The sequence below is a fragment of the Stomoxys calcitrans genome, chromosome 5 (assembly GCF_963082655.1).
Source record: "Stomoxys calcitrans chromosome 5, idStoCalc2.1, whole genome shotgun sequence".
Classification (NCBI taxonomy): domain Eukaryota; kingdom Metazoa; phylum Arthropoda; class Insecta; order Diptera; family Muscidae; genus Stomoxys; species Stomoxys calcitrans.
This window is the reverse complement of record NC_081556.1, coordinates 98,092,204-98,106,782: the sequence shown is the minus strand read 5'-3', so window position 1 is coordinate 98,106,782 and position 14,579 is coordinate 98,092,204. Positions and strand designations below refer to the sequence as shown.

The window sequence follows — 14,579 nt, the reverse complement described above, 5'->3', positions numbered from 1 at the left end:
TGGTGAACGAAATAAAGGAAGAAATTGCTGCATTACCCATGATTGTTATAAACCAATTGGGAAGAAATATAAAAGTTTCGTTTCAACTACAACTCACTATGATCGATGGAAAGGTGGCAAACGCATTAACTGGCGTTATGTCCAATTGGAGATGCAATATTTGTGGCAAGAAGAATGGGCAATTCGAGGACAAGTCTGATGAAAATTTAGTAAACGAAAATGCGCTCAATTTCGGTATTTCGCCCCTGCACTGTAGAATTCGATTCATGGAGTATTGTTTGCATTTATCGTATGACCTTAAATATCGGACTAGCCCTGGAAACCGCGATGTCTCTGCTAGAAACAACCAAGATCTTCACAAAATGAGGCAGGAAGAGAAGAATCGAATCCAGTTGGAGTTTAAACAAAAGGGACTTATAATAGATAAACCTCTTTACGGATACGGAAGCACAAATGATGGCAACTCGGCAAGGCGGTTTTTTGAGGACCCCGTATCGACATCTAAAATAACCGGTCTTGATGAACACTTGCTAAGACGATTCAAAGTGATTTTGGCTGTAATCAATAGCAAAAAGATGATAAATTCAACCAAATTTGAAGCTTATAGTAATGACACAAAAAACATTTTATCTGATTTATATTCGTGGAAAGCTTTAACACCGACAGTACATAAAGTCTTACATCATGGCAAGGAAATTGTGGAATACAACATACTTCCGTTAGGAGAACTTACAGAAGAAGCTCAGGAATCCCGTAATAGAGATGTTAAACAGTTCCGGCTTTTCAATACCCGAAAGAGCACCAAATTTAACCAAAATTATGATTTACTTCAATATTTATTGTTATCGTCTGATCCGGTACTATACAGCATCAGAACTAAATGGCTACCAAAAATATGTGACGATATAGATAAGGACGATCCCGATGCCATTCAAATTAAAGAGCTTTTAAATTTTGATACCTTAGATTATTTGGTAGAGAATAAAATCAAATAATACAAAACTAAAATGCTTTTTTATTTTGGGAGTAGCTAATATACATATAAACGCACGCCGATGCGAAGTGTTTTCGCTCTAAAACACATATTTTTATTCCAATTTTTTTAAACTTTGGCAGGAGACCTTTTTTTATTCTAACACATTTGTATTGTAAACCCTGGGCAAATCTATCAATGTTTTAGTGTAGGCCCCATATAAGGTTCCATTTCACAAATAGACATTTTTATATAGAGTTTAATGAAGTGTAAATGAATTTTAGAGTAGATAGAATCCGAGTTGAGAAATGTTTTATACATCGTTGGAAAGGTATGAAAATTTCCTTTACGATAAGGTATGTTGCGTAAATATGGCTATAGTGTGTCATGTGCAATTAGGACAACAAAAACAAAATTTGGGAAATTCGACTTTTTTGAAAAATTGACTTTTTTATTGCCGGTTCCATAAAATGGAATAGAATAGAGATATTTCCATGATTCTTTTTGTGTTTTGTAGAAGAAGTGTTACCAAATAAAAGTTTATTTAACATCTTTGCAATAAAATGTGACGTAATACTTGTTTTTTAGCAATGAATATAGCACTACTTGAAAATTGACTTTTTTCAGTATTTTGATCGCTACGATCTCATTTATGGCTAGGATATGGCGAGACATACCTTAAAATGTTGGGAACATTTTAAGCTTTCATTTAAGTTCAAAAAAAGCGAAAAAATCCCCGTGGAACTTTTTTTCCAGTGAGAAACTTTTGAAGTTTAGTAAAAAAATTGGCCATTTTGGTCTTAAGATAACGGTGTTGTTTGATATCGAAATTAGCCAAATTAGCACTTAAAACTTTTCTTAATACCTCGACTTTGTGAAAATGGAAAGAAATGATAATGCTTTGACGGCCAAAGTTTGCGAAAACTTAAAGGAAATGGGAGTATCTTTTTTGAAAAATTTTGCAATTTTTTGACAAAAAAAATATTTTTCATATTGAAAACGATGCCATTTTTAAACCGCCAAAGATATTCACGTGATTCCTTTTGTATTTTATGCACACATATGCTGGCATAATTTGTGTGAAGTATGAAGTTTATAGCTTTAAAATTGACGGAGTTATTAAAAAAACACTGAAAAAAACCAAGGCCAAATTTTCATATTTTAAAATTAAACAATTCATAACTCCTTAACAGTACACGATGGCATGGTACTTTATGCATAAGTTTTTTAGATCTTGTCAAGCTCTTTCTCTAGAGTCCTAAATCATGTAAATCGGTTGAGTAGATCAAAAGTTATGGCCCCCAGAAGCTTGGAGAAGTCAAAAGTGGTCAACTTTCACACCCTGTAGCTCACCCTGTATTAAAGATATGGACCAACAACAGCACTTTTCTGAAAGCCTATGTCCTCCTCTACAAATGTCTAGAACATTTTGTATGGCTAAAATCAACAGATAAAAAGTTGTAGACTTATTTCCAATTTTTTTGCCATTTGGCCCACTGTGCGACGTCAATCATGAAGGAGTTGGAGTTTGTGGGCATAAATTCTACCGTTGCCATCTGGAAGATCATGTTACACGGATAGATCAAAGCTAGAGGACAGAGTGGGCCTGGGAGTTTACATTGAGAACCCAGGGACTGAGATCAGTTTTAGACTGCCTGACCATAATGCGGTCCTGCAGGCGGAGATCCGGACGATCAAGAAAGGACAAACGATTTGGCGGTGAAGGCCAGAGGACTGCCGTCAATAAACTTGATTAACCCGAAGCCTTTCGGTTCGACGCAGTCCGAGTTAAGCGAGTGGGCAACGAATGCGCATGCAACATTGTGGAATAGCGAAACGGTCGGTAGGACGGTGAATGCACAATGGGGGATTCAGATCGTGAGAAGGCGAGGCTATTACTGAAAGGAAGCAAGAAGGAGGTCAGTATAGCTATTGCTATCATAACGGGACACATAGAACTACGAGCTCACTTTTGTAGAATCGGTGCGGCAAGTGATGTCATGTGTAGGGCATGCGGGGAAGATGATGAGATGTTGAAGCATTTCCTTTGTCATTGCCCGGCTTTCGCGGCTAACAGATAACGGTACTTAGGTGGAGACATAATATCAGATATGAACCAACTTAGGGGAGTGGTATTGAAAACAATTAAGGATTTTGTAAGTAGCACGGAATTCCTAACTTAAAATTTTCTGTTTAGAGGTTACTTTAAAGTTTTTTGAGCGCACAACAAGCCGGTTACTGGCATAGGTGTATGTACATAGTGGTATGGGGCGGAATTATATCTGCACCCTCCTTTCAACCTAACCTAACCTAACTCTACCGTAAAAAAGTTTATTAATAACTAACTTACTAAAATATGCTTTACGCAGGCTTGGGATCTGTGGATCTAAAAATATTGGTCAGCAGAGGAACTCCTCAAGGAGGTGTACTGACTCCTCTACTTTGGAATATAGCCATTAACAATATATTATTGTCTCTGCGGTTAAGGAAAAGTTTCCCAGCACTAGGAGATATACTTCAGGAAGCTCTACGTTCAACAGGAAAGTGGGCTACCGAAAGTGATCTGGGTATAAATCCGCGCAAGACAGAAATAGGTCTTTTCAGCCGGAGATACAAGTTGCCTACAGTGGCAGCTGTCTCCTTGGGTGGAGAGAATGTTCCATTTACAGAAAGCGCAAAATACTTGAGTGTTTTGCTGGACAGGAAATTGAACTTTAAATCCAATATTTTGGAAAGAGCAATAAAGGCCACTCTTTGCCCTATACACCTGCAAGAGAGCCATTGGCAAGAGTTGGGAGTTAAGACCGCGTGTTATGCATTGGGTATATACTGCAGTTGTCAGACGTTTAATGCAATATGGTGTTGTGGTCTGGTGGACGGCGCTTCAAAAATCCACCTACTGCTCAATACTTAACCGGATCCAAAGGATGGCTGGATTTTGCATTACAGCCGTACTGAGGACGGCACCATCTGATGCACTGAATTTAATGCTACATCATATGCCTCTGAACATTGTGGCTACCCAAATTGCAGCGACCACTGCCGTGAGGTTAAGGGAGCTTTCGCATTGGTCATATGGCGGCCACGGACACTGTGTTATACTTGATACAATATCTGATGTTCCAGGCAGTGTGGATTACACCATACTTGAGCCGCTTTTTGATAAAAATTACTGCACCACTATTCCGGATAGAACCGATTGGAACTACGATATCCCTGGTAACATTAGTTACATAGACTTGTATACTGATGGTTCCAAACTAATCGACCAGGTGGGCTTTGGGGTGTACTCTAAAGATCTAGAACTGGTCATATCGAAGAGGTTACCCGACCACTGCAGTATATATCAAGCAGAGATCCTTGCAATTAAGTAAGTGGTGGAATGACTAAGATATAATGTCATTACGACGATAGGCATAAATATCTTCTCGGACATCCAGGCAGCCATTAAATCCCTGGAGAACGTATTTCTGAGCACAAAAACCGCCCTCGACTGTCGCAGATCTCTCAACGAAATGACTGAACAGTTCAAAACTCACCTGTTCTGGGTGCCGGGACACAGAGATATCCCAGGGAATTGTATATCGGATGAGCTTGCGAGACTAGGAACTACCTTACACATTCCAGGGATACTGGAATCTGTGGGCATGCCTCTAGCGACATGTAAGCTAAGTTTTCAGGACCAGGCCCGCAGGGCAACGAATGATTGATGATCACAAAGAGGGGGCTGTGAGCATTCCAAAACTATGTGGTCTCATATAGACTTGAAGAGGTCTATGGCTTTGCTGTCATTGGCTGGAACAGACGTCTCAATCATTGTGTCCGTCATGACAGGTCACTGTCTAATCGGAAAACATGCTGACTGACTGAAGGTTGCCAGCAACGACTTTTGCAGAAACTGAAGGGACATGGAGGAAGAAGGGACTATAGAACACCTTCTGTGTGTGTGTGTACCGCACTAACAGTTTGAAGGAATTCAACTTTAGTTTCTCATTTCATTGATTGGGAGAACTTGCGAACGTACCTCTGGTATGTCTCCTGAGGTTTGTTGAGGGAACAGGACGGGGGTGCCACAAGCTCTGGCATAGGTAGATCCGTGCTTGCGTAGGGAGGGCGTTTCTTCACACCCCCGCTCCACTCCTCCTGTCTTTTCTTTTATTCGTGTATAAACTCTAATCCGAGATCTCACACTTTTTGTACCCACCACCGAAGGATGGGGGTATATTCATATTGTCATTCCGTTTGCAACACATCGAAATATCCATTTCCGACCCTATAAAGTATATATATTTTTGATCAGCGTAACAATCTAAGACGATCTAGTTATGTCCGTCTGTCTGTTGAAATCACGCTACACGCAAAAATGGAGATATTGAGCTGAAACTTTGCACAGATTCTTTTTTTGTCCCTAAGCAGGTTAAGTTCGAAGACGGGCTATATCGGACTATATCTTGATATAGCCCCCATACAAACCGATCCGCCAATTAAGGGTCTAAAGCCAATAAAAGCCACCTTTATTATCCGATTTTGCTGAAATTTTGGACAAAGAGTTGTGTTAGGCCCTTCGATATCCTTCATCAATTTGCCCCAAATCGGTCTATATTTGCATATAGCTGTCATATAGACCGATCCGCCGATTTAGGGTCTAAGGCCAATAAAAGCCACATTTAATATCCGATTTTGCTGAAATTTGGGACAGTGAGTTGTGTTAGGCCCTTCGACATCCTTCGTCAATTTGGCTCAGATCGATCCAGATTTGGATACAGCTGCCATGTAGGCCGATTCTCCGATTTACGGTTTAGGCCCATAAAAGGCGCATTTATTGCCCGATGTCGCCGAAATTTGGAACAGTGAGTTAAGTTTAGCCCCTTCACATACTTCTGCATTATGGGACAGATCGGTCCAGATTTGGATATAGCTGCCATATAGACCGATCTCTCGGCTTTAGGATTTGGGGCCATAAAAAGCGCATTTATTGTCCGATGTCGCCGCAATTTGGGACAGTAAGTTGTGTTAGGCCCTTCGACATTCTTCTTCGATTTCACTCAGATCGGTACAGATTTGGATATAGCTGCCATATAGACCGATCTCTCGATTTAATGCTTCAGGCCCATAAAAGACACATTTATTGTCCGATGTTGCCGAAATTTGGGATAGAGAGTTAAGATACGCCCCTTCACATATTTCTGCAATTTGGTCTAGATCGATTAAGATTTGCATATAGCTGCCATATAGACCGATATAATCCGATTTAACTGAAATTTGACACATTGACTTATGTTAGGCTTTTCGACATCCATGTTGTATATGGTTCAGATCGGTTTATTTTTAGATATAGCTACTAAAAAGGCCAATATTTTGTTTTACACAATTGAACAATGACTTGTACTTATTAGTATTTGGTCCAATTCCGTTCATATTTCGATATAACTGCTATGGGACATAAGGTATGCAATTTTCATCGGATTTTGCTGAAAGGTGTTTTACATATGTACCCGAGGCGGTGGGTATCCAAAGTTCAGCCCGGCCGAACTTAACGCCTTGTTACTTGTTTTCTTTTCGCTTTCTCTCTAGGGTATCACAATGGGCCAAACTGGCCTCCGGGTGAACTCACCTTTGGTGGGCAACTCATTCAAACTAACCTAACCTAACGTCAATAAGAATTATCTGTGCTAGATGAAAAATATATTTTTAGGTCTTGGGTAAATATTACAAGGTGTTACAAAAGGAATGACAAGATTAATATATCCCCATCCTATTGTAAAAGTTATAGCTTTACCTTAATTGCATTTTCTTCGTTAGAATTCTAAACAGAAGGTTTAAGAACACGAAAGGAACTACCGTAACAATACAACCTTTCCTTCAAATGTAAACAAAGAATCTGACTTCCTCATTACTGCCATCCCTCATCAGCTGATACCAGTTGTTGGATTGACCCTACTTGCCTTGAGACTACAATGGCTTGTCTACATGTGCGCCATGAAATTATCAAAAAAATGTTTGCCAATTTCAAAGTTTTCAATGAATATAAGAAATTGCATGACTTTCATTATTTACTATCACTACAAAATTCTAATGAATTATTCAAAAGCCTTGTATACCTTTAATTCAAAACGCTTGTTACCTTATAGAACTGTACAACTTTTTATTTTGAAATGAAATTAACGTTGTATAGGTCAATTGATTATCACGATTTAAATTTTATGTTGTTTTTGTGGTAGAGATAACCAAAAGCGCCGTACATCCATCAACAAAGCGGCGACACATTTTCGAAAAGTCTAAAAGGGTTTGCTAATTGCATATTATATTTCGACTTGACTATAAGAGCTATCATGATGCATTACTTCCGATCAATAAGGGGCTAAGCAAACATGTATTTCCCATGGAATCTCAAACATTGTGTCAAAGCTGACATAGTAACTATTATCGTTGGTCGACTAAAGCAAAATTTTCTTAGTATTACGAGAGCTATGATATCTATGATATGTTAAACGTAGAATTGCATGTTTCATTTAATGTCGTCCTTGGTTAGTCCGTGACGTTCAGATCAATCATTCTTTGGATACAATTAAATTGAATTGTACAGTAAGTGGTTTGGCAATATACATCCAATACATGACTCGGGGTTGGGCAAAACGCGCATGTCATTTGAATCAATTGTCAAGATCAAACTGCAAGCCCGCTCGAGGGATTCCTTGAAGTTCCCCTCACAGTTGTCACCAACTTTGTTAGATACATATTCTACTCCGAAATAGCCCCCTGCACCATAGGATGGGGGGTGTACTAATGTCGTCATTCCGTTTGTAACACCTCGAAATATGCGTCTAAGACCCCATAAAGTATATATATTCTTGATCGTCATGACATTTCAGGTCTATCTAGCCATGTCCGTCTGTCGAAAGCACGCTAACTTTCGAAGGAGTAATGCTAGGCGTTTGAAATTTGGCACAAATATATTTTATTAGTGTAGGTCGGTTGGGATTGTAAGTAGGCCGAATCGGTCAATGTTTTAATATAGCGGCCATATAAACCAATTTTGGGTCTTGACTAACGACTGCGTTGGCTGGGTCATGTTGTCAGAATGGATGAAGAAGCTCCAGCAAAGAAGTCTTTTGAAGGCAAACACGGTGGTACACGCAAACCGGGAAGATCAAAAGCCCGATGAAAAGATCAAGTTCTGAGAGACACCTCGAAACTTGGTGTCAGAGATATTAGAATGAGCGCAGAAGATCGAGGCGCTTGGAACGCTATTCTACGTTCGGCTAGTGGAACAAATATTCTGACTTAGCCAATTAAACGAAACGGTTGTTGTTGTAGCCACCTATTAATGTAGAGGTGGCGATCCTTGTCAAGCTCCTGACGATCCCGATCTCCATCGGAACAGGGTGGCGGTTGGTTATTTAAAGGCGCCAATAACTCGCCTTGTCATATCAATCATCATAGGCACTCAGTATTTGTGCAAGAGCCGGTGCCGCCCGGCCTCTCACTGAGACTCTCTGCTCGATACCGTTGATTGTCCGCGACTGCCGTCTCAGCTAATCCGTATGGAGCATTTCACTATCCGCAACCTGTGGACACGCCCAGTAGCTCGCAGCTATGCTTCTCGTGATAGCAATGAACACCACACAGATCGGACATTAATTTTCCGGCCTAACAGCTATCCCGTGGTGGCGATCCTCGTCAAGGTCCTGTAGGCGAGCAAGCTCATGTAGGCGAGCAAGCTCCTGTAGGTGAGCAAGCTCCTGTAGGTGAGCAAGCTCGTTCGGGTCAAAGGATCGATCCCCGTGGGAACAGGGTGGCCGTTGTTTATTTAAAGGCGCCAATAACTCGCCTTGTCATATCGAGCATCATAGGCACTCAGTATATGTGCTAGAGCCGGTGCCGCCCGACCTCGCACTGAGACTCTCTGCTCGATACCGCTGATTGTCCGCGACTGCCGTAGCAGCTAATCCGTATGGAGCATTTCACTATCGGCAAACTGTGGACGCGCCCGGTAGCTCGCAGCTAAGCTTCTCGTGATAGCAAAGAACACCACACAGATCGGACATAAATTTTCCGGCCTAACAGCTATCCCGTGGTGGCGATCCTCGTCAAGGTCCTGTAGGTGAGCAAGCTCGTTCCGGTCCAAAGGACCGGTCCCCGTGGGTATAGGGTGGCTGTTAGTTATTTAAAGACGCCAATAACTCGTCTTGTCATATCGAGCCTTCTGATGCCTTAGTATTTGTGCAAGAGCAGGTGCCGCCCGGCCTCTCACTGAGACTATCTGCTCGATACCGCTGATTGTTCGCGACTGCCGTGGCAGCTATGGAGCATTTTACGCATTTTCCGCAACCTGTGGACGCGCCCAGTAGCTCGCAGCTAAGCTTGTCGTGATAGCAATGAACACCACACAGATCGGCACCAATCCAGTGCCGGGCGATCCATGGTGGAGGGTATATAAAATTCGGCCCGGCTTAACTTAGCTCGCTTTTACTTGTTATAATAGCTTTCGTAAATCGTTGAAAAAAAGTTTTCCTTGCTTTGTTTTTGGCCACTCCACAAAAGGGTTAGCGAAATACGGTGTTTGCATTTTAAATTTATATATCTGTTTTAAGGTGTCGGCATACATCACTTGCCTGCTATGGTATTCTCTCGGTTCTATTTTTTTTTTATTAACTTAATTAATTGTGGATACACAACCAAACAAACACTTTAATTGCTATTTGCTCTCAAAAATACAAATAAATTGCCGGCATGTGTTTGCTTGTTAAATTTGATGAGGGCGCTTCATATCAACACTTTCCCAAAAACAGATGATTTTCCGAGATTTTTTTTTTTTGGTATTTTATTCTCATTAAGTTTTATTGTTTTTGCTAATGATTTATAATTAATATTTTAGTTTTATAGCATGTTATAATTACTTTATTACAATGCAAAATACAATGGGATTTAACGTCACACTACGACGCCAACTGAATTTTGATTTAACGTTTTAGAATTTTGGCTAATTTGGCGTAACGCGTCGTTTCAGTTTATTCCGAGACCGTCATTGAATGTTAACATTTTTAAACAAACTGAGCTTTAAAATGTTGTTAACTTTTTTCCCCACTGAGTGAGTGATTGTAAAAAAAAGCTGTTTAGAAAAAGCAACAACACGAGAAAAAATAATAATAAAAACGAAAAGCAAATTAAGAATATATATTGTATGCGATCGACAAATACCCAACTGCAAACGTCCATTCATACCAGCGTTGTGAATAGTAGAGAATTTTAAAATGAATGACTTTCTACAGTGGGACAAAGGGGTGAAATACAAGTCATATAGATCTTGAGCGAATCATAAAGATAATAATATTTGCCTAATATCGCACTAATTATAACAATGAGATATAGTGAAATATTTTAAAATGTGAAAACATGGACTGGCAATCTGTCGATACTGGTTAGAAGTAGTTACTTAGAATTTTACACATTTCTTAAAAGGTTTATAGCCGCAATTTACGTTTTAAAGGGTAAATTTATCTAAGTGGCAATATATAAACGCGATGCAAACACTAAGAAAAATTTGTTAGTAAACACAGCCAAAGGGACAGCGGTATATATTTTGTGCTAAAATAGCAAACACTATTTCACTATAGCCAACAAATGTTACATATGCTTTAAAATCTTGTAAAATTATAGAAAAACATGTAAAAAAGGCATTAAGTTTGTCCGGGCCGAACTTTGGATACCCATCACCTCGAGTATATTACATATATACTCGAGGTGATGGGTATCCAACCACCTTTCGTCATAATCCGGTGAGAAATGCATAATATATGTCCCCATAGCAGCTTTATCGAAATATGGTCCGATTTGGACCACATTTGCAAGGATATTGAGTGGCCCACAACCTTAAATCGAGAGATTGGTCTATATGGCAGCTATATCCAAATCTGTAATACAACTTACTGTCCCAAATTTCGGCAAAATCGGACAATAAATACGCCTTTAAATGGCACAAGACCTTAAATTGAGAGATCGGTCTATATGACAGCTATATGCAAATCTGGACCGATCTGAGCCAAATTGAAGAAGAATGTCGAAGGGTCTAACTCAACTCACTGTCCCAAATTTCGGAGTAATTGGACAATAAATGCGCCTTTTATTGGCACAAAACCTTAAATCGAGATATCGGTCTATATGGCAGCTATATCCAAATCTGGACCAATCTGATTTAAATTGAAGAAGAATGGTGAAGGGCCTCACACAACTCACTGTGCCAAATTTCGGCAAAATCGGACAATAAATGCACCTTTTATGGGCCCACAACCTTAAATCGAGAGATCGGTCTATATGGCAGCTATATCCAAATCTGGACCAATCTGATTTAAATTGAAGAAGAATGGTGAAGGGCCTCACACAACTCACTGTGCCAAATTTCGGCAAAATCGGACAATAAATGCACCTTTTATGGGCCCAAGACCCTAAATCGGAGGATCGGTCTATATGGCAGCTATATCCAAATCTGAACCGATCTGAGCCAAATTGAAGAAGAATGTCGAAGGGTCTAACTCAACTCACTGTCCCAAATTTCGGAGCAATCGGACAATAAATGCACCTTTTATGGGGCCAAAACCTTAAATCGAGATATCGGTCTATATGGCAGCTATATGCAAATCTGGACCGATCTGAGCCAAATTGAAGAAGAATGTCGAAGGGTCTAACTCAACTCACTGTCCCAAATTTCGGAGCAATCGGACAATAAATGCGCCTTTTATTGGCACAAAACCTTAAATCGAGATATCGGTCTATATGGCAGCTATATTCAAATCTGGACCAATCTGATTTAAATTGAAGAAGAATGGTGAAGGGCCTCACACAACTCACTGTGCCAAATTTCGGCAAAATCGGACAATAAATGCACCTTTTATGGGCCCACAACCTTAAATCGAGAGATCGGTCTATATGGCAGCTATATCCAAATCTGGACCAATCTGATTTAAATTGAAGAAGAATGGTGAAGGGCCTCACACAACTCACTGTGCCAAATTTCGGCAAAATCGGACAATAAATGCACCTTTTATGGGCCCAAGACCCTAAATCGGAGGATCGGTCTATATGGCAGCTATATCCAAATCTGGACCGATCTGGGTCAAATTGAAGAAAGGTGTCGAGGACCATAACACTACTCACTGTCCCCAATTTCGGCGAAATCGGAAAATAAATGCGCCTTTTATGGCCCAAAACCTTAAATCGAGAGATCGGCCTATATGGCAGCTATATCTAAAACTGGACCGATCTGAGCCAAATTGCAGAGAGATGTCGTGGAGCATAATGCAACTCACTGTCCCAAATTTCGGTGAAATCGGACAATAAATGCGCCTTTTATGGCCCAAAACCTTAAATTGAGAGATCGGTCTATGTGGCATTTATATCCGAATCTGGACCGATCTGAGTCAAATTGAAGAAGAATGTTTAAGGGTCTAACACAACTCACTGTGCCAAATTTCGGCAAAATCGGACAATAAATGCGCCTTTTATGGGCCCACAACCTTAAATCGAGAGATCGGTCTATATGGCAGCTATATCCGAATCTGTAACGATCTGGATTAAGTTTTTGAGATTTTTTGAAAACCGGTTATTTTTTACATCCTTTATAAATAAACCGTTAGATGAAGTCGATATACTGACAACATTGATTTAGTAGACGAGCAGATAAAATTCAAATTAAATATTTTCTAAAGGAAATACGTGGCTAAAAAATTTGAAGCTTCTAGGAACCGAAGAAGGATGATTAAAACCTGGTTTACATGGGAGCTATATCAGGTTATAGACTGATTTATAGGCACACTTGTTGGAAGTCGTTACAGAACATCGCATGCAAAATTTCAGCCTAATCGGATAAAAATTGCGGCTTGTAAGGACTCAAGAAGTCAAATCGGGAGATCGGTATATACGGGAGCTATATCAGGATAGACCGATTTAGAACGTACTAGGCAGAGTTGTTGGAAGCCATACCAGAACACTATCTTCAAATTTGGAGCCAAATCGGATAAACATTGCGGCTTCCAAGGGGCTCAAGAAATTAAATCGGGCGATCGGTTTATATGTGATCTATATCAGGTTATAGACCGATTTAGACCGAACTTGACACAGTTGTTTGAAGTCATAACGGAACACTACGTGCAAAATTTCAGCCAAATCGGACGAAAATTATGGCTTCCAGGGGCTCAAGAAGTCAAGTCGGTAGATCAGTTTATATGGGAGCTATATTAGATTATAGGCCGATTTAGACCGTACTTGGCACAGTTGTTGGAAGTCATAACGAAACACTACGTGCAAAATTTTATCCAAATTGGATAAAAATTTAAGCTTCCAGGGGCTCAAGAAGTCAAATCTGCAGGTCGGTTTATATGGGAGCTGAATCAGGCTATATTTGACTGATTTGGACCGTACTTAGCAATGTTGTTGGAAGTAATAACAGAACATTATATGCAAAATTTCAGACAAATCGGGCCAAAATTGCGGCTTCCAGCGGTTCAAGAAGTCAAATCGGGAGACAATTGGAGCTATATTTGAAGCTGATTTAATATGGTCCATTTGCAATCCCCAACGACCTACATCAATACAAAGTATCTGTGCAATATTTCAAGCGGCTAGCTTCACGCGTTCGACCTCTATGGTGGTTTCGACAGACAGACGAACGGACATGGCTAGTTCGACTCAGAACGCCGAATCAAGAATATATATATACTTTATGGGGTCTTAGACGAATATTTCGAGGTGTTACAAACGGAATGACTAAATTAATATACCTTCATCCTATGGTGGTGGGTATAAAAATAAGTAGAAGCGTGTTAAATTCGGCCGGGCCGAATCTTATAAACCCTTCACCATGGATCGCATTTGTCAAGTTCTTTGCCCAGTATCTTTTAATAGACAAAACAAAGCATAATGGATAAAAATTTTTATGTTATTAGAGCCACATCACGTTATGGACCATTTCGGATCATACTTAGTTCAGATGTTGGATAAGAATTGCGCCCTATAGGAGCTCAAGAAGAAATATCGGGAGATCGGTTTATATGGAAGCTATATCAGATTATAAACCGATACAGACCATATATGGCACACATGTTGAAGGTTGTAGGAGAAGTCATTGTACAAAATGTCAGCCAAATCGGATTGAGCCCTCTATAGGCTCAACAAGTATAATCGGGCGATTTCTTTTATATGGGAGCTATATCTTGTTATTAGCCGATTTAAAAAATCGATTTATTAGCCATAATTTTTGTAAGTCAAAACAAATCGTATAAGAATCTGGCGGTATTAACAATCCCAGCCGACCTCACTTAGACGTTTTCGTCCATTGTGATACCACAGGAACAGAAGAAGGAAGAAGCCTTCTATTGGGTTGCCCAAAAAGTAATTGCGGATTTTTTAAAGGAATGTAAATGCATTTTTAATAAATCTTAGGATGAACTTTAATCAAATATACTTTTTTTACACTTTTTTTCTAAAGCAAGCTAAAAGTAACAGCTGATAACTGACAGAAGAAAGAATACAATTACAGAGTCACAAGCTGTGAAAAAATTTGTCAACGCCGACTATATGAAAAATCCGCAATTTCTTTTTGGGCAACCCA

General features: G+C 39.8%; 1 protein-coding gene across 2 annotated transcripts in view; it reads right to left on the bottom strand.

The window, feature by feature from the left end:
* The window catches only part of LOC106094313 (solute carrier family 28 member 3), a 36,166-nt gene extending 26,149 nt beyond the window's left edge, over window positions 1-10,017 (bottom strand). The window contains exon 1 of one of the 2 annotated variants that reach the window (XM_059370290.1): window positions 9,874-10,017. The gene's annotated coding sequence lies outside the window, so the exon portion shown is untranslated. The remainder of the gene's footprint in view (window positions 1-9,873) is intronic. The other variant, XM_059370292.1, reaches the window with a different exon arrangement.
* Window positions 10,018-14,579: the final 4,562 nt, after the last annotated feature.